This window comes from Cryptomeria japonica, chromosome 10 (assembly GCF_030272615.1).
Source record: "Cryptomeria japonica chromosome 10, Sugi_1.0, whole genome shotgun sequence".
Classification (NCBI taxonomy): Eukaryota; Viridiplantae; Streptophyta; class Pinopsida; order Cupressales; family Cupressaceae; genus Cryptomeria; species Cryptomeria japonica.
The window spans coordinates 342651212-342671290 of NC_081414.1; the positions used below are offsets into that span (position 1 = coordinate 342651212).

The window sequence follows — 20079 nt, forward strand, 5'->3', positions numbered from 1 at the left end:
TAAACCCTAGATACAAAACATTCATTATATCGGTTTTCATTCCAACATACCAGTTTTGGTTCACAATGTCATACCTGTTCACTTTGTCAGTTGCATACCTTCAATAATCCTATTCACTCTTCATCATGTTATCGGTTCACTCTTTAGCATATTACCGGTTCTCTTTCAGCATATTGACATCAATGACAACATAATATCATCATGTCAACATATTCTACACATATGCCAATAGTGAGGTAGAGAACTGATAGTGAGCTGGACAAGAGATCTAGCAGAGAGATTTGCAGAAGTGTTACAAAATCCATTTGTAACAAGGTTATTAATTTGTTGATAATTATGTTTTGTATTCACTGAGTTGTAGCTTGGTGTAGGGGTTGTTGCTCCTTGGGTTGGTGCCCTAAATCAGGGTCGGTGCCCTAAAATCAGTGCTTGGTGCTCCTTGGGTTGGTTCCCTAAACATTGTAATCAAAGATTCATTGTGATGCTGGATTGGAATAGTAGTCTCTAGTAGCATTTCTCAGCGAGGTTTTTCCCATCTTGGGTTTTCTTCATATATGTTGGTGTTATGTGATGTTCCTTTATGTGTCAATGCATTTGTGATTAGTCTCCCCATTAATTAGTAAGTCTGCATTGAGTTAGATCTGATAACTGGTATAAACACACATGATAGTTAAAGGGAAAAGATTGAGAATCACTCATTCACCTCCCCTCTCAGTGGTGCATTGTGTCTAACAATTGGTATCAGAGCGTAGGTTTCCAGTAAGATGAGCTTTCTCTAGCTCGGGTAGATTCTGGCTTAAGGACACAATAGTTTGTTTAGTGTCAATCCCTTCTCTATTTCTTGATGGTTCAAACTATTCCATTTGGAGTTGTAGAATGGAAGTCTACCTGTCTTCCCTAGGGTTTGATATGTGGATGTCTTTTGTAAATGGCTTCCCTAGTAAAGTTAGTCCTCCCACCGGTCTTGAAGTAGAAAGAAGACCTAAGTGCAATGTTGAAGCCATGAAGGCTATATTCAGTGGACTTACCGGTGATGTTTCCTCACAGGTGGATAAGTGTAGATCTACAAAAAGTCTATGGGATAGACTGAATAAGCTTTATGGAAATGAGCCATGTACTGTTGAATCAGATTGTGGAAGCATGAAGAACAACAAAGTAGACACATGTGGAGGTGTTTGTAGCAGATCAGTCAGTTGTTGTAGTTATGATGAAGAGGAAACTTATCTCTTTATGGCACAACAGACAGAAAGTGAAGTGCACACATCAAAATGTGACAAGGCAGATAGATCCCGTCGGCAAGATGTGTTGGGCAGTAATGAAGAAGATGAAGCTGAAATTGATCTAGAAGGTGAGTTGCTAAGTGACCTTGGTGAACTGAAATCTGTTAGAAATGAATTTAAGAGTTGCAAAAAAATAGTTCGTAAAGAATGTAATCAGTTGAGAACATGCCTTGAAGAGTCCAACAAAAATTTTTGCATGTTGACAACTCAACTTGAAGATGCCAAAGGAATGACTGATAAATTGAAATCAATCCTTGATGCTGATGAAAGATGATGTGAGGAGCTATAGCTAGAAGTGGAGACAAAAGACAAAGAGTGTCAAAAGTTGAAAGAGGAAATGGAGAATCTAAGGAAAGACCTTGAGAAGTGCAAAAATGAACTCAAGGTAAGAAACTGCTATGATGGTAGCACTGAAGCCTTGGACAAAATCTTGAGTCAACAAAAACATTCCAAGGATACCGGAGGATTAGGATATGTTGTCAGTGAATGTTATACAAGCAAGGAGACCTCCCACAAAGATATTCAATTTGTCTTCTCAAATGGAAATGGCCTTCACGGTTAGAAATTCTCCAAGAAAGAAGATTGATCTGACTACAATCGGTGAGGACATGAAGAAGAAGACTAGTATCGCAAGGATGAATAATGCAGATCCAAAAGGAAAAGGGAAGTTGAGAGAAGAAAACTTCACTAGAAGCAAGAACATGAGAAGACAACAAAGAAGACCTCCTATCGGTAGAGGACAAAGAAATGCTACCACCCACATGTCAAGACAAGTGTGGGAGAAGAAGAGATCAGATGGAGGAAATGCAAAGAATGGTCAACCCAAGATTCATCCTCAAAGAAGGAGAAATGGAGATGCCAGACTGGTAAGATCTTCCCATGCATGGCAAAATAAGTTTGTAAGTTATAAACCTTCCTTCTCCAGTTATTTCTTTGCATGTAATGGTCATGGCCATAAGGCAGAAGAATGTAGAAAGGGATCTAGAAGGAATAATCTAGGGTCTCACAATTATCATGCAAATGAGAAAAATGTATCAAGGAGCAGATACATGCATACCCCCTCTCCCAGTTATGCAAATAATGTTTGTTATAACTACAATGGAATTGGCCATAGAAGTTATAAATTCAGGAAGAAGAACTTGCAGTCATATGAAAGCTTGTGTAGTAACTATGCTCAACATAGAAATGGACATAGAGCATATGAGAGACAAAATGTTGCATGGAACAAAAGTAGAAGAGGTTTTGTTCCTACAAGATCAAGTGGTCCACAAGTTCCGGTAGCAAGATACAACAACATGACTAGAAGAGGATGGTCAAACCGGTATTCTAAAAGGTTCCCCAATCATGAAGTTGGGATGGATGTTGTTTGCTACTATAGCACTACATCTGGTTGTGATACAATCCAGAAATGAAAGGACCCATTAGCAGAAGAAGGTAAGACCTACTCCCAAGTCTGAAAAATGTGAAGAAGAATGAGACCAAGTAGGTATGGTGGAAGAAGCAAGAGGATGCAACCATGGACTGACATTGTGCATTCAATGCATAGGTGGGATCTCCTAAGGCTTAAAGGAGATGTAGGACCTTAGGGGGAGTATTGTACTGAACTTATCATTCACCCCCCAAGTGAAGAAGGACACGTGGAAGAACAAGATGCTACTAGTATGAAGAATGGAAATGAGAAGATAAGTGTGTGTACTGGCGGCCTTCATTGCACACCTATAGATCAGAGTTAGATCACTATTGTATGTGTCTACAGATGGAGATTAAAAATTGGAATCAGATGCAAAGTGACACATAATGTCAGGAGCTACAGCAAGGTGCTCAGGTAGTGATGATGGACTGGTACAAGGTACATGTATGAGCAAGATGTTACCAGTATGAATTCTAATAGGTACTTGTGGGTTATGTAAGACAATGAGGTTGAAGATCATTGCATTACCCCAGTAGCATGGAATGTGGTGTTTATGTCTCAGGTGGTATTGGAAATGACCTGAAAGACATATGTTGGCTCGGTTGTTGATCATGCAGGCATGCATGTTTTTGGACTAACATGATTTACTCTTGGCATGATGATGATATTGTATGGCATTGTGTACATCCAGGATCATGTCATAGGTTGTGGTGGATATAATGGATCTGAAAGATCATTAAATGATCACAATTGTATATCTCAACCGGTATATGGAGTTGAGTGGCTCCCTAGTTTTGGACATGAGGGAGTTGACATCCATGTTTTCTAACTAGTATCTGACTTGTTGAATACAGAGGGTGTGGAAGTGTCTATGGTTGTACTAGTATGTTTGTGTCTTTGGAGGTATCATGGGTTGTGAAATATTTCAATGTCTATCCAACTGAAATCACAATTGAATCACTGGAAGTGTTGTTTGCAAAAAGGGAGAGTTAACTACACAAAAGAACATACAGTTGGTATCAGAGAAGATACAATTGGTATCAGTGTTAGCTTCAACACTTGGTATCATCATCTTGGGGTTAGAATAAATTTTGCATATCAAAGGGGAGATGATGTAGTCTGGCCGACAACTAAGAAGTATTCACTAACACATCCCTCTGCAATTGAGTGCTTTAGCAATTAGTATCATATTTGCATACTCAATTGGTGTCAGTTGGTGGTTGAGTTCTCCATCTCAATTGGTGTAATAAGTGGTATCAAAAGAGGAGATGCATCTGATAAAGATAAAGGGGGAGAAAGATATTTGTCAGTTCCCGACAGATACAAAGGAGGAATGAAACCCTGATAGTGCCCTTTGCCATTGTTGTCAAAGGAGGAGAAATATTTTCTAGTATATTGTATACTACATGTGTGGCAATCCATGGATTATACAAAGGGGAAGAGTTGGATCACACAAAGTAGGAGAGGGATTATGTAGTATGTCGGATACTACATGTGTTGACATCAATTCCAAAGGGGGAGATTGTTAGCATTGAGTTGTCATTGATGTCAACTGGTATAGAAGGGCTACTGGTATAGGAGATGTATGGGCAACACCATCATGGATGCATAAAGGATGAGATATCTTTGATATCTCCGTGTGTTGCAGTGCACCAGTAAGGTAAGGGAGAGAATGTCATTCAGTAGAATGACTTTTGGTGTCACTAGTATACAAGTTAGTGTTTGACTTGGTTAGAAGAGATGTGCAGGTTACCGGTATGTTGTGTGAATGCAGGAACACTAGGACTACCACTAGATAAAGATGCAGTTAGCATGTGAAGAGATGACTGACAATGAATGTGCCCAAAATGGATCACATGTGCATGTTTGAAGATATGTTTCACAAACAGAGAAGCCACATGAGTACATTGTAGGATGCAGATGACAAGGATTCACTACCATTAGTAAGTGGAGCTTATCTCCTATTATGAAAAGTATGCATCTTAGTTATGTGAGATAAGGAAGATGAGGTAAAGGTTGGTGTTTGAAGGATCACATCGGATCTACTGGTAAATCAAGGGATGCCTCAAGTGCATAAAATCAGGGATGTGCACTGGACGGACATAGAATGCATGATAAGCCATAGAGACAGAAAAAGAAGAGTAAAGAAGTGGTGGGTTTGTCATCTTTACAAATCGGCTGAGATGATGTCCGGTATGATGATTTAGAAGGTAAAGTGGAGTAGCTGTAGATAGAGAGCACAACCAGTATGCAGATGCCTCAAATTGAAACTTCTAAAGGTTGATGACATGGTGTCATCAAGGTGCCTATCAATAAGTGTGAGAACTGGTAAGAGAGAAAAGAGGCTAAGTGATGTGCTCCTTCCTAATGAGAATTAGCATGCTATGGATAGGCATGTCTAGCAACTGATTAAGATGTTCCATCGGTAGATCGACAAAGTGTAGGCATGATGGTTAACCAGTAAAGTGTGAGATACCAATAGGGTTAGAGAACCGACAGAAAAGAAGGACCAGTTGAGTGTTTGGTTAGTGATCCTCTCTAAAATACCACAAAGGTCCAAGCTAAGGTGGATGTCGACAAAGGTGTCATGTGGAGTCAAGGTGGCGGACATGCGTGCAATGATAGATGGAGTGTACACTAATGAAGTTGTTGCAGAGTTGGTCGACATTAATTGTAGACCCCGTAAATCATGAGAGGCATTGCAAAGGTGTGCGACTCGAGGAAGGTCGAGCAGAGGTGATTGATGGGATGCATCGATTGATGCAAAGTGTCAAGGTAAAAAATGAGGTTGGTGATGAAATCTACAAAACCATTTATGGTGATTGATCTTGTGTCTTGCCGACTGACTATCTATGTTTACTAAGTTTAGCAAATGTGCCTTGGAAGGAAGAATATATGTTATGTAATGCCTGATTGCTTGTAGGGTGCCTATCTTTGTGCAGAATGAGATCAGATTGGATCCAATTTGTCTCTCAATCAGTGGAAGAAACCCTATTGGTGCCAAGTTAAAATTCACGTCTTGGCAGGAAAGTTTAAATATGAATATGCGGGCCAAAAATAGATTATATGATGCCTTAGAGAGAGATGCTACCAAGTGATGCAAAAGGCCGAATAGAGAAGTAGATGAAGTGTGGTATCTATAGAGGATCATAGAGATCAAGCAACAGGGAGACAACCTGTAATAGGTTTTGGCGAAGGTTTAACTGGTGAGGTTAAAGCAACCGACAAGCTACTAAATGAGAGAGTGTTGCTGGATGTGAGAAGGAATCAGTCACGTAATCAATGAGTATCAGAAGAGAGAGTGAGTGTGAGAGAGACTAGGGTTGAAGATTTCAACCAACAATATTGATGTAACCTATGGTGACCAAATCGACAATGAAGAGTTGCAGAAGAGTGTCGAGTAGACAAGCAAAGAACTGGCAAAAGATAGTATCAGTGGAGAGCAGCAAAGCAGTTGAGGAGAAGAGGCAACCAACAGAGAGAATGCAAGAGAAGGAGACGATGTTGAACCGATAAGATTGTAGCAGGAGATAAGGTTGCGACAGTGAGAGGGTGAGGTAGAGAACCGATAGTGAACTGTACAAGAGATCCAATAGAGAGATTTGCAAAAGTGTTACAAAATCCATTTATAACAAAGTTATTAATTTGTAAATGATTATGTTTTGTATTCACTGAGTTGTAGCTCAGTGCAAGGGTTGTAGCTCCTTGGGTTGGTGCTCCTTGGGTTGGTGCTCCTTGGATTGGTGCCCTAAAAATTGTAATCAGAGATTCATTGTGAGGCTGGATTGGAGTAGTAGTCTCTAGCAGCATTTCTCACCAAGGTTTTTCCCATCTTGGGTTTTCCTCGTATATGTTGGTGTTATGTGATGTCCCTTTATGTGTGAATGCATTTGTGATTAGTCTCCCCACTAACTGGTAAGTTTGTATTGAGTTAGATCTAATAACCGGTATACACACATAGGATAGCTAAAGGGAAAAGATTCAGAACCACTGATTCACCCCCCCTCTCAGTGGTGCATTGTGTCTAATAGTTCTTGTAGATGAGTTTTCTTTGCAAGTAGAAATATGCTTGAATAAGAAAAAAATAGGTAGTTTAAGATAGAATATAGATGTGCATAAATAAAGTTTGTGCATACGTTTTTCCCTTAGAGAGAGAGAGTTTGTTGTAATCAAGCTTCTTCTCTCTTCCTTATAAGTGTATATTAGTTGTTTGCATTTTAGAGCACTTGAGGATAAGTTTTTTCTTTCTCTTTCGTAGCTTGGCATGTATAAATACTAATATTCTTTCTTGGGCCATTTTTTTTTTGGTATCCCTTGGTCTACTTGTGCCTTTACCTATATTTTGTACTCTAGTTAGACATTTAATTTTATTTTTTTTAACTTTAGCCTCTACGTCCTTATGCTCATTCTCATTTTCATGCTTAGTTACCCATTATTCTATGTTACATTACTTATCACTTTGAAATTTAATTTTTCCTTGATTGTGTCCTATTTTGTTATACACCCTTATGATTTTATTTTACTATAATGATTTATTTATAATGTCATGATAACATATCTATCTTTTTACACCTAAATTTATGACATTTCTCCTACTTAGGTTGCATGTTTATGAACCACATGCTTTATCTTAATGAATTTTCATGAACTAATATTGCCATACTACACTCCTAGAGTTACATTATCTCATTCTATATCTCATTCTATATTTAAGTCTTCATTGTTACATATTTACATTATTTTTGTCATGCTTACTTCTAGATATTTGGTACCCATTTGAAACATATTCTTAGTCTACAGTCCTATGTACCTATGTGAGAATTCTAACCATTAAAAGATACTTTATTTTCCTATTGTAAGAAAACCATATACCTTTTATGATTATCTACAACCATATGCTTTGAATTGTTCCTTATTATATTCCTTATTTTCTTGTTACATAAATTAGCATGACACTTATTACTTTTCATGTTATACTTACATGCTAATGAGCTTATATTTACATTTCATGTGCTTTCACCTCTCCCCTCTAATTCCTTACATCTTTTGGATACGATTCATCATAGGGGGCATATCCTACCATTGCATCCAGATGAACAACTGTCCATAAGGAATATAAGTGCCAGTTGGAAGGAAGGGTATAGATCAGGATCAGAAGAGGATCAGGCTAGCATGTTATATACAGATTAGCAACTGCGCTTCTTCGCAGCATTAAGAAAGGAGAAGATCCCTAGACAGCTAAAGTAATTGATTGCATGGAGTGAGGGTTCCATAATAGCATCTTACACAAGCTAATCCAATTTTAAGACAAGCTCTTATTTGATGCTACATCTGGCGCTACACCAATTGTGCAGTATAGAATTGAAATTCCTGTATTTTTGTTTGGACCATTTTGTAGCTTTGGCTGTGATTATATTTTCTTGGTCTTCCATCAGTTTTCTAGCGAGAATGTTGTAGACCTAGAACACCACTGCGGCATCTCCGCTATAAATGTCACATTCCCTATAAAACTGACAAAAGGAGTGCATGTCTTGGTAGCTGATGAAGCTGCAATAGTCAAAATAGTCAAAATAGATTATGAGCATGACTTAATAGATTATGTAATTAATTAAGTGAAGTTTTAATAATTAATCATTAATTAAATGAATATTGATGCATATTAGGTGAAAATATTTATTAATTAATGTAATAACTTGTAGATATTGTGAATCTAATTTATTAGTTTAATGAATGATATTAACTCATTTTAATTAATTAATAAGAATTATTTACTTACATGATTATAAAAGATAATAAATGATAAATAACTTAATAATAATGTATGTCAATATCTAATATCCCCACAAAAATGTTATCTAGTAAACTTAGTATTGAAAAATACTAAATTAGATTTTGCAAGATCCTAATACAATTTTTAATAAACTAGTGAAATCAGACTTTGAGGATTATAATAAAAAATAAATTGAAATGTCTTCCATTAAATAAAATATGATTTTTTATTGAAATAAAAAACACAAACATGTGATTTTTATATGGAAATAATTAGCTACAATGAAATTAAAATTGTTGTAAGATATCATCGAATAGAACATCCATTGACAACTTTCTTTCAATAATATGAAACATATGATGATAGAAATAAATCCATTTGCCATGACCCTAACCTACCTAGACAAGCAACCATATAGCTCAAAAACTCCCAACTAAAGCAAACTTCTAGAGTTATACAAACATACAACTTGATTTAGCATAAGGGCTTCTATATCATAATTGCCCATTATCAGATGATACATTTCTTGTTGCCAAAATTCCTTAAATTATGCAAGTAGGGAGAACACTAACAAAGGTTGAGGAGTTTGGTATAATTATTTTTTGAGGGGTAAACACTTTTGACTCAGAGCTATAGACTAGTGAGGTCACAAATGGGAGCTTCATGCCCAATATGTAGATTCATCAATCACACCCCAATGGGGTTTGAACTTTGGTGGAAAGAACAACACTACAACTTAACCATCACACCATGCCAATACCATCAATTGAGAAAACATTTCCTAGTAGCATTTGTTTGAAAATTTGCTTAGAATCAATTTTTTCATTAGGCATCTTCTAGTTCTTGCATTATACCAACAATTGGCATAACATTTGGTAGTCACATTTGTTTGAAGATTTTCTTCCTTTAATCAATTTTTTTAGTAGGTATCTTCTAATTCTTGCATTCCATGAGATAGCATGATACATTATATTAATAAATTTTCTCACCTAGTCCGAGTTATCACATTTTTCATATACATATCTATGGAAATTACAACTACTACATTTTTCATATTCCTTTAGTAGGAGAGAGATTTGAGGAGTCAAACAAGTAAGTCAACTACTTGATATGGCTCACAAAATTCATAGTTCACTGGAGATTGCAGACAATTATAATTATGAATCATCCACTTGCATACAAGAATAACAAATTAGTTGATGAGGAAAGATTTTTGGGGAAGATGGAAGAGATCATAACCTCCTTTTGGTAGGAGAATGAGTTGAAAAAATATATTTCTTGCAAGTCAGGTTGTTACATGTTTCACCTACATTGGGTTAGTATATTTTATCATCTCATTCTTAGTCAAGTAGATAAAAATATCTCACAAATTGAGTTGACTCTTGCTAGGGTCTCAACTACAAAGAATAAAGAGGAGTAAGAATGATTTGGAATTCAAGAGGAAAGAGAGAAGGGAAATCAAAATGTGGAGGAAGAAGATGAAGAAAAGAAAGAGGATTAAGGCTCTAAAATTGTGAGGAATTTTTATGTTGTCTGAGGATGCCATCAAATGCAAGAAGTTTTAAATGGAGGACAATTGGAATAGGTATGAATTCATATCATGTTGTTCATTGGTTTTGAAAGATCTTTGTCATTTTTTTATATGAATCCCACAATTGTTGCATTGATGGAGATATTGTTATCTTATTTGCATTTTTATTTCTTACATGCAATTTTCTAATTTTAATATCTATTATTTATAACCTATGTCTTCATATAGCCTCCAAATAAGTGTCTAAGCCTACTATTGTTTTTCCTCAAGTTGCTTTATTCCAATTTTTCTTTTTTTATGTTCTATAATTTTTACGTCTTGATGTCTTCTAGATGTGATGAGAAGGTCAATTTTGTGCTAAAATACTCTCACATACCCATGAACTAAAATTTTTATAAAAAAAATTATAATTAAAATATATCAAATCAAGTTAAACAAACCTACAAATTCTTGATTGGATTAAGATAATAATGGTTCTTTTATGTTGATTTCACCTAAATGTGTGCTGTAAATATATAATAAAATTAATAAAATTAATGATAAATAATTAGAAAATTATTATTTCAATCAATTAAACCTCACATTAAGTGTCATGTAGAGACCTGCTTGTAACAAATGTGTCTTCTCATTCAACTAACATAACAGCTAAATTCTTTGGATGATAAGATTGATAGAGTATATATGGGTAATTGATTGGTTAGAAAATCATGAATGGTTAGCAAATCATGAATAAGATGTTTAATTTATAATTTTATAAGAAAAAAACAATGAATGGTTGAGAATCACTTTTAGATTACAAATCCATTCTAAGATTGGTAGAGTTGATGGGGTGAGGTGTAGACATGAGAGGGTTTAAAATTGTTTTAGTTAACAACTCTATGAAGTCTGTTTGGGAATGGGAGAATTGGCCAACACCTACCCACTTCTCAAAAATGTCCAATATTGCATTAAAATCATGTACAAGAACATGAATTTTTAAATCTTCTTAATTTGTTTTTATTTTCAAACCATAGTAATATTTTTTTGGCCTAGTCTAGATGGTCCATATATGTTAAAAATGAAGAAATAGATCACAACAAAAGCTTCATACATTAGAAAACTATCAATTAGGGCCTGTATTGAGAAGATTGATTGAGACTTTCAAAGGTTTCCAACATTATGGCAAGGCTTCTAGAGGTGCTATTTGATTTCATAAAGTGTCTAGATCCTCCTTTGCAATGTTTGAAGAAAATATCAACTTTAATTTTGTTTAGCATTATCTCTTATAAGATTACAGAGTTAATAAATTCATTGTTTAAATGACGCTTGATCATGCACCTTTTGTTAGGGGCATTAATGCCCCTATAATTAGATATAAGGAACCCAAGGGAGGTGATTCCTCCCTTAAATCTTGAAAAGATAGGTTTTGATGGATCCTTTTTATCATATTTAAAAGTCTCTTCTTCCCTTCTTCTCTCTATTAGTTTTTTTCCCTCCTAAATTCCTTCTGTCTCGTACCATTATTCATGAGCTTAAACGTAGATTGATTGAACTATATTAGACCTACCATGTTAATTTCATGTATTGTATCACTTTGTTCTTAATCTAAACTGCCACAACCTAAATTATTGCTTGTTTCACCCTTTTGTTTATATGGGATCAATGCTAATGTTGAGACTTGATTCATTCCTCTCTCTCTCTCTCTCTCTCTCTCTCTCTCTCTCTCTCTCTCTCTCTATATATATATATATATATATATATATATATATAGATAGATAGATAGATAGATATTTTTCATTTTTATTATCATTGATTTATTCTAGACCAAAAAGAAGATATGGTTATAGGAGTCTGTTCATCACACATATGCTTCAAATAGTATTGTAACCATCAATGTAAAACAGAAACCTACATGATCTATTATAACCAGATATGGACAAGTAAATCCCTTATTAATTTCAAATTAATTGAAGGTCTTTCACAAAGAAATGTATCGTTTAAAAGGGAGGAGACTGCTCACTAATTCCATATTTATGTCATAATATGAATCGTAAACTAATAATAGAATTCACTTGGAACTTGAGCAAAGAGTAACTATTTAGTTTGAATAGAGAGGAAAAAATAATTTTTGTCATAATGATACATAATCACTTTCCATTTCGGTATAGTTACTTGAGCCGGATGAGAGGAAACTTTCATGTCCACTTCTGAAGGGGGGGGAATAGATTAGAAAAACCTATCCAAATGTTTGTATTACTAGGCCCACAGCCAAAAAGCCAACTTTATTCCAATTTTAGGGTTTACGTCCATCTAAGTATGAATCATGGGTAGAAAAGATTGCTCATTATCTCTCTTGGTATTCTATGCTAGTTCAAGAGCGAGAAATTGCCACTAGAGGAAAAGCTATCAGAGAACAATTAGTTGGTCTAGATTTGCAAATGATTATAGATCATTCATATATATAATGGAAGCAAATAGATGAGATAATATCTATATTATTTTTGGAGCCAGAGAATCAATTTAGTAATAGAAAAATATATGCTCAATTTAAGGAGCAAAAACTTTAAAAACTTCGAAAAAGAAAGGATCTTTTGGTTAGATGGATGAGATTTGCTAAATATTTTCTTCGAACAAATGTAGAACCACAATGAATGGTTCTATGCCTATTACCAGTTCTTCCTCCTAACCTGAGGCCAATGTTTCAATTAAATGAAGGTGAAGTGATTACTTCGGATCTCAATGAACTTTATCAAACGATTATCCATCGAAATAATAATGTTTTACAATTCATAGAAACCACTAGTGTATTTCTAATACTGGATTTATTGCCTGATCAAAAGAAATTAGACCAACAAGTCATAGATGCAATTCTTGATAACGGTAAGGCTTACAACCGGTGAGAGATAGTCACGATAGACCTTATGAATCATTCTCAGATTTCATCCAAGGTAAAGAAGGAAGATTCTATGAAAATTTACTTGGAAAATGCCAAGTCGATTATTCAGGTCATTCTATTATTGTGGTAGGTCCCCTTCTCTCATTGTATCAATGTGGATTGCCCTGAGAATTTGCAATAGATCTTTTCCAAGCATTTTTAATTCATGATCTAGTTGAATGACATATTGCTCCCAATATAAGAGCTGCTAAATTTTTAATTCGAGATACAGGACCTATTATATGGAACATACTTAAATAAATTTGTTGGCATGATGATGATTTTTGTATCTGATGACTTTATGTGTTGTCATTGATGGCACACATATGTTTTGATTGTCATAGTCATCTTTATATACCAGTTAGGTCTAACCAGTATTACTATTAAGTCTTTGTATTTTAAAACAGTATCATATGTATAGAGTAAGTCTAATCGGTATGAAGGTGTCTAAACCGGTATATGTAGACAATTGGTATATGCAATTAAGACAATCGGTTTTGGTCAATTCCATTGTTACCAGTTTCAAGATGCAGTAGAGAGAGACAAGAAGGCACATGGAGACAATCTGTCTATGAGTTTGAAGCGGTCAACACTCAACCAATATCGGTGTTCTAACCAGTTTCCCAGATTGTGTGATGAGATATCACTGATTGTGATGTGTTACAACCCACCGACATTTTTGGCAGTGATTTGTGATGTGTTAAGGAAGTTTGTCTAGATTCACTGAACCTAGGAAATTGTGTTGAGGTTCAGGAGCTGACATGAAATCTAATGTCTATAAAAAGATATTGTGATGAGTTATTTTCATATAGGAGATGCAATTTATGTTATGAGTTAGATTTGATGTGATTTATTGAAGGAGTTGTAGAGTATGTCAGTGATGCAGTATTGACTGAATAGAAAAGGATCTAAACAAGCAGAATGTGCTATTCCTAGATCATGCCATGTGTTGTTTCTAATCACTACAATAGTTTAAATCCCCTAACCAGGTAAGCTCTAACAAGTTTCATTGTAGAAATCCTCTAACAAGGTGATTCATTAACTTGGATCTAAATCCTATACTGAGGTTGCCTTTAACCAGGTATAGCTCCTAAGACGGCTTGGGATCTTTAACAAGATCTACTCCTAACAGAGCATTTATAGACCTTAATCGGTCAGTTACCTATTTCTGCAAATAGTTAATTTGTGAATTCCATCTCATTGTGGTTTTCCCCAATTGGGTTTTCCATGTATAAATACTTGTGCTATGGTGAATGTTTTACTTATTGCGAATGCTTTTATAACACTTTGGATTTCATGCAAAGTCATAAGTAAATTGGTTAAATGTTTTACCGGTCTGGGATTAAAGTGTTATTGTTTTTGCTATTACTGATTCACCCCCCCTCTCAGTGCTTTATAATTTTATCAATTGGTATCAAAGCTTAACTTCCTTGAGGCTTAATCTCTTGGAAGGAAACCCTAAAGCCATTATGGGGGATAGGAGTTATAGAGAGATGGCTATAGAACTTGCTAAGACTAGGGATGGGCTAGAAACCCTGAGAGGCAGATTCAAAGCTTCACAAGTAAAGAAGAAAGATTTGAATGAGTAATTATTGGAGATCTCTGACAAAAACGCTTCAGATGAGGCCAACATTGATGCACTGGTTGAAGAAGTGGAGAGACTGAATGACAAAAAACTTAACCTAAGGAGAGAACTTGAAGCTCTTACAATTCGTATGAGTCAAGAACTTGAAGCAAGGAGGACAGCTGAAGACATGGTCAAAGAGAAAGATTATGAGATCTCGAAGATCAAGCAAGAGAATGCAGCTTTGCATGAACATTGACATGAGGAGAAACAAGAGAAAGATGCATTACAGTCAGGTCTTGAGATGGCAATGTCTCTTAGAGAGACTCTTATGAACCATAATGAAGACTTTACCAAAGAACTTATTGAGGCCAATGAGAAGCTTGACAAATTAAACAAGAGCTCCTTTATGGTGGATGAATAGATCTAATCTCAGAGGATGAAAGGTCACACATCTGGGTTAGGATTCAATACATTTGAGAAAGGTGAGTCTTCTAAAACTAAGGATACTTCATCAAAAGACAAACTGATATCTAAAGGAATGAAATCAGGTAAGAAGAAATTTAAACCAGTTTGTTTTAACTATCACAAACTAGGACATACTGCAAATGTGTGTAGAAGCAGATCTAATGAGAACACGGGCTATAATTCTAACTAGATATGTGTCTAGAAGATTTGAAGGTTATTGTTATACATGCAACATGTATGGGCATAGATCAGTTGAATGCAGATATGGAGAAAACAATCCGACACCTCACATGAATCCAAGACCTATTGGTGACTAGAGAAGGAATATCAATGACCGGAGGAACACAAATTGGCAAAGACCGTATTTTAACCAGTCTAGTCCTTATGAGATGAAAAAGAGGGTCAATGTGACTTGCTCAATTTGCAACAACTTTGGACATGTGGCTATGAACTACAGAAGAAGAACTAGAAGAGGTAATGTAGGACCTTGGAGAGAATCAGATATGGCCTGCTATCATTATCATAAATCAAGACACATTGCTAAGTTTTGCAGAACTAAGAAGAACCAACTGGCAAATCACTCTGAAGATCGGAAAGGAAAGAAGACCGTAGATGTTGAAGAAACCAAAGAAGAGATGAATAGGATTTGGAAGAAGAAAAGTGAGGACAAGCCATCAAAAGAATCAAATCCTTCACCTAGTGTGGAGAATGCTACACCGGTAAACTGAGCTTTTCAACAAGCCTAAGGGGAGCATATTGGTAAATTCATTTCTGGACCCCTTGAAGAGAGTATGGTATTTCAATAAATTCTAGAAGAAGATGAGCATGAGACTAAGGTTATTTGATGAAGTGGTGAAACACTTTGAAAAAGACATCTATTTCACTGTGACCATTGATTTCTGTCTTATGGAGACTGTTGAACTGAGAGAAGAAGAAATGCAGTAATGAGCTATGAAGTCAGTTATGACTTACTGATCTGTTATGCCAACAACCTCTTGGTGTCACCTAAGGACACTAAAAAGAAAATATTGGTCACTTATCAAGAAAGGATTGTATCGGCACAACCCGATAGTGTGAAGGAGAAAAAGAAGAAAGAATATCAAGGAGCTTTTGTGTCTACCGGTACAAGAATAATAAGGAGTATTCAAACCAAGAAGGAACCAGAACCTAAGGTATATGCAAAGAAGTCATCTGTCATGAGGAAAAGAGGCAGACATCTCATCCTTCAAGAGGAATCCAAGGAAACTAAACCTGAAGAAGAATCAAAGAAGATGAAGGTAACTGGTAAGAAATATAAACCAGTAGGAGAAATTCCCAAAAAAAGTATTACTATTGATGTTGCATCTTTCAAGAAAGAGAGTCATTTTGAGAAGACTTTGAAAACATTAAGGAGAAAGCAATTAGATAATGTAAAAGAACATTTTGATTCCTTTGATGAAGGTCAAAAACAAGAAGTGGTACAAGAGGTAATCAATTACTTCTGTCAATATAACCCATTACCACAAGATATTCAAAAGAATATTTCTAATTCTTTATATTTAATTCTTGAAAATAAATGGAAGTTGATTATAGATTAGGACCAATAGATTATTGATAGAATTTTTGTTGAATATTTTCCTGAGTTGTCTCATGAAGAATTATTAGCAATGCTTGCTAAATATAAAGGACAATTTCATTCTAAAACAAGGAGACTGAGACTATTGGATAGTAAGATTCAGACAGTTGAAGATGATGCTCATCAAATTGCACAAGATATTTAGAAGATGAATGAGAAATTGAAGGACTATCATAATAAACCTAATCAGACTGAGACTAGAGCTCCACCAGAGCTAGATAATGAAGAAGTAATTACACTAGATGTAGTCTATCTTGTCAAGAATAAGGATGACACAAGTTCTCCACTAGTTATATTCTTTGTGGATGAAACTGAATAAATTCATGATACTATTGATACAACTGATAACGACATTTATTTGGTTAAGGAAATAGAACATGAACCGAATATTGTTGAGAAACAAATAGCAGAGGAAGCACTGGCTACTAAACAAAGTGTGGACATGCAACCACAACCAGTAAAGGATTACAATGTTGAAACTCAACTACCACCGGTCACTACAACAACACTGCAAGAACAGGTAGAGAAAGAGAAAATAGAAAAGAAGGCAAAAGAGAAAAAGGATGAAGAGGAGAAAGTAAAGGAGAAGAAGAAAACTAATGATGATGATGATGACCCAATCACCATAAAAGGCCCTATAGATATGGACAATTTGAGTGCATCTGAGCTGATGGAGATTGCTACTATTATGCAATCCAGAGCAAAAAAGAAGAGGTTGAAAGAGAAAAGAAAAGAAGCAGAGACTATTTAGACTGTTGTTGGCATTTTGTCAAGTCTCCTACCAGAGACTGATATTGGTAATTTATCTACCCCTATTGCTAAGCTTGGATAGTTAGTTGTTGATGCTTATTAACAACTAAAATCACTTGAAGAGGCAGCTCATGCCTTACCAGAAAAAGATTATAGGAAGAAAAGGGGAGAGCAATTAATTTTAAAAATTGATAAAGGCAAGATTGCTTTAACAGTGAACAGAGATCTATTAAAAACTGGTATAGAAACTGGAGGTAAAATTTCTGCTACTATATCTAAAGTATCACTATTTTGTTCTGATTTGAAGAAAAAGAGAGAAGATACAGAGAAGTAAATCACTAATACATTTGTTCTATAATTCCGACGGAGGTTTTCGATGGAGAAAGTATATTGTGACCAAATTTGATTTTTTTTAAGAAATGCACGAATTAGTCAAAATTCTGATGATAATTTCACATTTGGTTTCGACAGAGAAGACATTAGCAATGAAATTTGTTTGTTTTTTCAAAAAGGTGCCCACGTTCATCACAATTGTGATGACAACGGGCATTATACTTAAAAAAAAAAAGAGGGCAAGTCATTTGTGACATTTGGAATCTCGTGCAGGCTTCCGTGTCGAGCTCAACCCCTGGCAAGATCAAACGACACACTCACCATTCAAGGTAGAATCTTCACCTTCATTTCGGATTTGCATAATATGAGGAATTTCTAAATCTTCACCTTCATTCATTGAATCTTTAGATTTACATAATATTTGCATAATTTATGGAATTGCTTGGGTAGAATCTTCACCATTAGAGGTAGTTGAATCTTATCTTCATTCATTGATTTGTATATATAAGGAATTTCCTGGATCCCACCCATTGCTTGAGCTATCCACTGCATTTCACAACTACCCATGCTTTGCCATTCCTAGGTCATCGAAAGTCTTTTAATGTTGCCCCCATGCCTCGATTGTCGATGTTCAGTCTTCCCCTTTCACCACCATGAATTATATATGCCTCAAAGGGAAATCGACCTCCATTTCTCTTTTCTCTCTCTCCCACCCTACCCCTACCATGGCACTAGGATGTATACATAGCAAAGAACGAGCTTACCAGTTCTAGGGAGGTATCTAGCAGAGGAAGAAGATATGCCTTAGTCTAAGAGCATACTATACCACAATTATACTATGCTCTCAGACTTAGGCATATCTGTGTTTCCTTGCACATTTACAAATGTGCATGAGAGTCATCTTGAACTAGTTCTAGGGAGGTATCTAACTGAGGAAGCTTCATAACATTACAGTTTGTGTTAATATGTTCCAAACATATATGTAAATAAAAAATTGACAAATATACCCCAATTTTGAAATGCTTTAATGTTTCTAGAATACGTTAATGTATTCTTTCATCATGGAAAAACATAATGTAGTTGATCATAACTGATGTAACAAAGTTGTATCTTTGAATGCCTTGTTCCTTGATTATAGATCTATGCTGAATTGATTTGAATTGCTTGATTGAAAAATTGGTAGATGTGGGTTGGAGTTTATAGGGGTTTGAAATGAGAAATAGTCTTGTATCTATATCCAGCTTGCACCTTTTCAAATTGAACTTTTGGAAAAGTCCAAATTTGGAGAGAAAATTCCTACTATTTGCGAAGCCAACATTCATCTTTCAAATTTTAGGTCCAATTTCCATGAATAAGGGTTCCCAAGACTCTAGTCTTAGAAAATTGAGCCATGAGGAACATCTTGAATAAGGGAATGAACCAAATTTATGGAAACATTTTGAAACCTAAGTACAATTAGGCATAAATAAGGCACAACCACTAAAGTGAGTCCAAACCGAATGTATATTTATAAAGAGATACAACTTATGATGCAATATTTAGCCCCCTCTTAGCAAGAGTAAGCAATTGTGCTCATGTACTCTTGGGAAAATATGGAGAAACCAAATATTCTGAAACCAAGATATTGAAGAGTCAAGATGACTACAAGTTTGGAAAGGTGGTATCTCCCAAGACTTATGATATTGTCAATCTACAATATTGAGATAAAAGGGAAGTACAAAGTGAGCAATATCAGTAACATTGGTAACACACATGGAGCATGCAAAATACAAAGTTATGACATTTAGAACTAGTAAGATTCATATATTCTCACTAGGAACCATATCAAAAAGACAAGGCATAGATCTAGGACTAGTAATATCCTTATATAGTTACTAGGAGTCATGTCAGAGACTACTTAGTCATAGATCACATTCTAACAACAAATAGAAGGTCATATCTTGGTAACCTAACTAGTCCATGGGTAGTAGCTCAAAATGTTATCAAAGCTAGGTTAGGTTAGGAGCCCCAAGAACCTATAATGTGTCTTGTAATGGGTGTTGAAAATAATCTACACTCAAGCCAACAATGGAATGGTAAGAAAGGGGGCAGTAGCTAAATGGTAGAGAAATTTATTAACAAATAGAATGCCTTAAGTTGGATTCCTAGCTATTTTATGAGTATTAGCTTAACATTTTCATGCGTAAATAACATCTATTCCCACCTCTACCATAGATCCAACTTCCACCATTTCTCCTTCCACAACCTCTAGTCACCTTCATGTACCAAAGCCACTAGTGCCACACCTTTAGTACTTACATCCTTCACTTATCATCCACCATACAACCTATTTATCAAATTTATTTCTTCTAGATGTAAAAGTCATATGCACAAGATGGAATGGCAATTGGTAGATTTAAAAGCTATATTCCACAACCTTTGCTAAAATCCTTTCTGCCAATGC

At 35.4% G+C, this 20079-nt stretch overlaps 1 pseudogene; it reads left to right on the top strand.

The window, feature by feature from the left end:
• The first annotated feature begins 876 nt into the window (after positions 1 to 876).
• LOC131071486 (NAD(P)H-quinone oxidoreductase chain 4, chloroplastic-like) overlaps positions 877 to 20079 on the top strand; it is a 40733-nt pseudogene continuing 21530 nt past the window's right edge.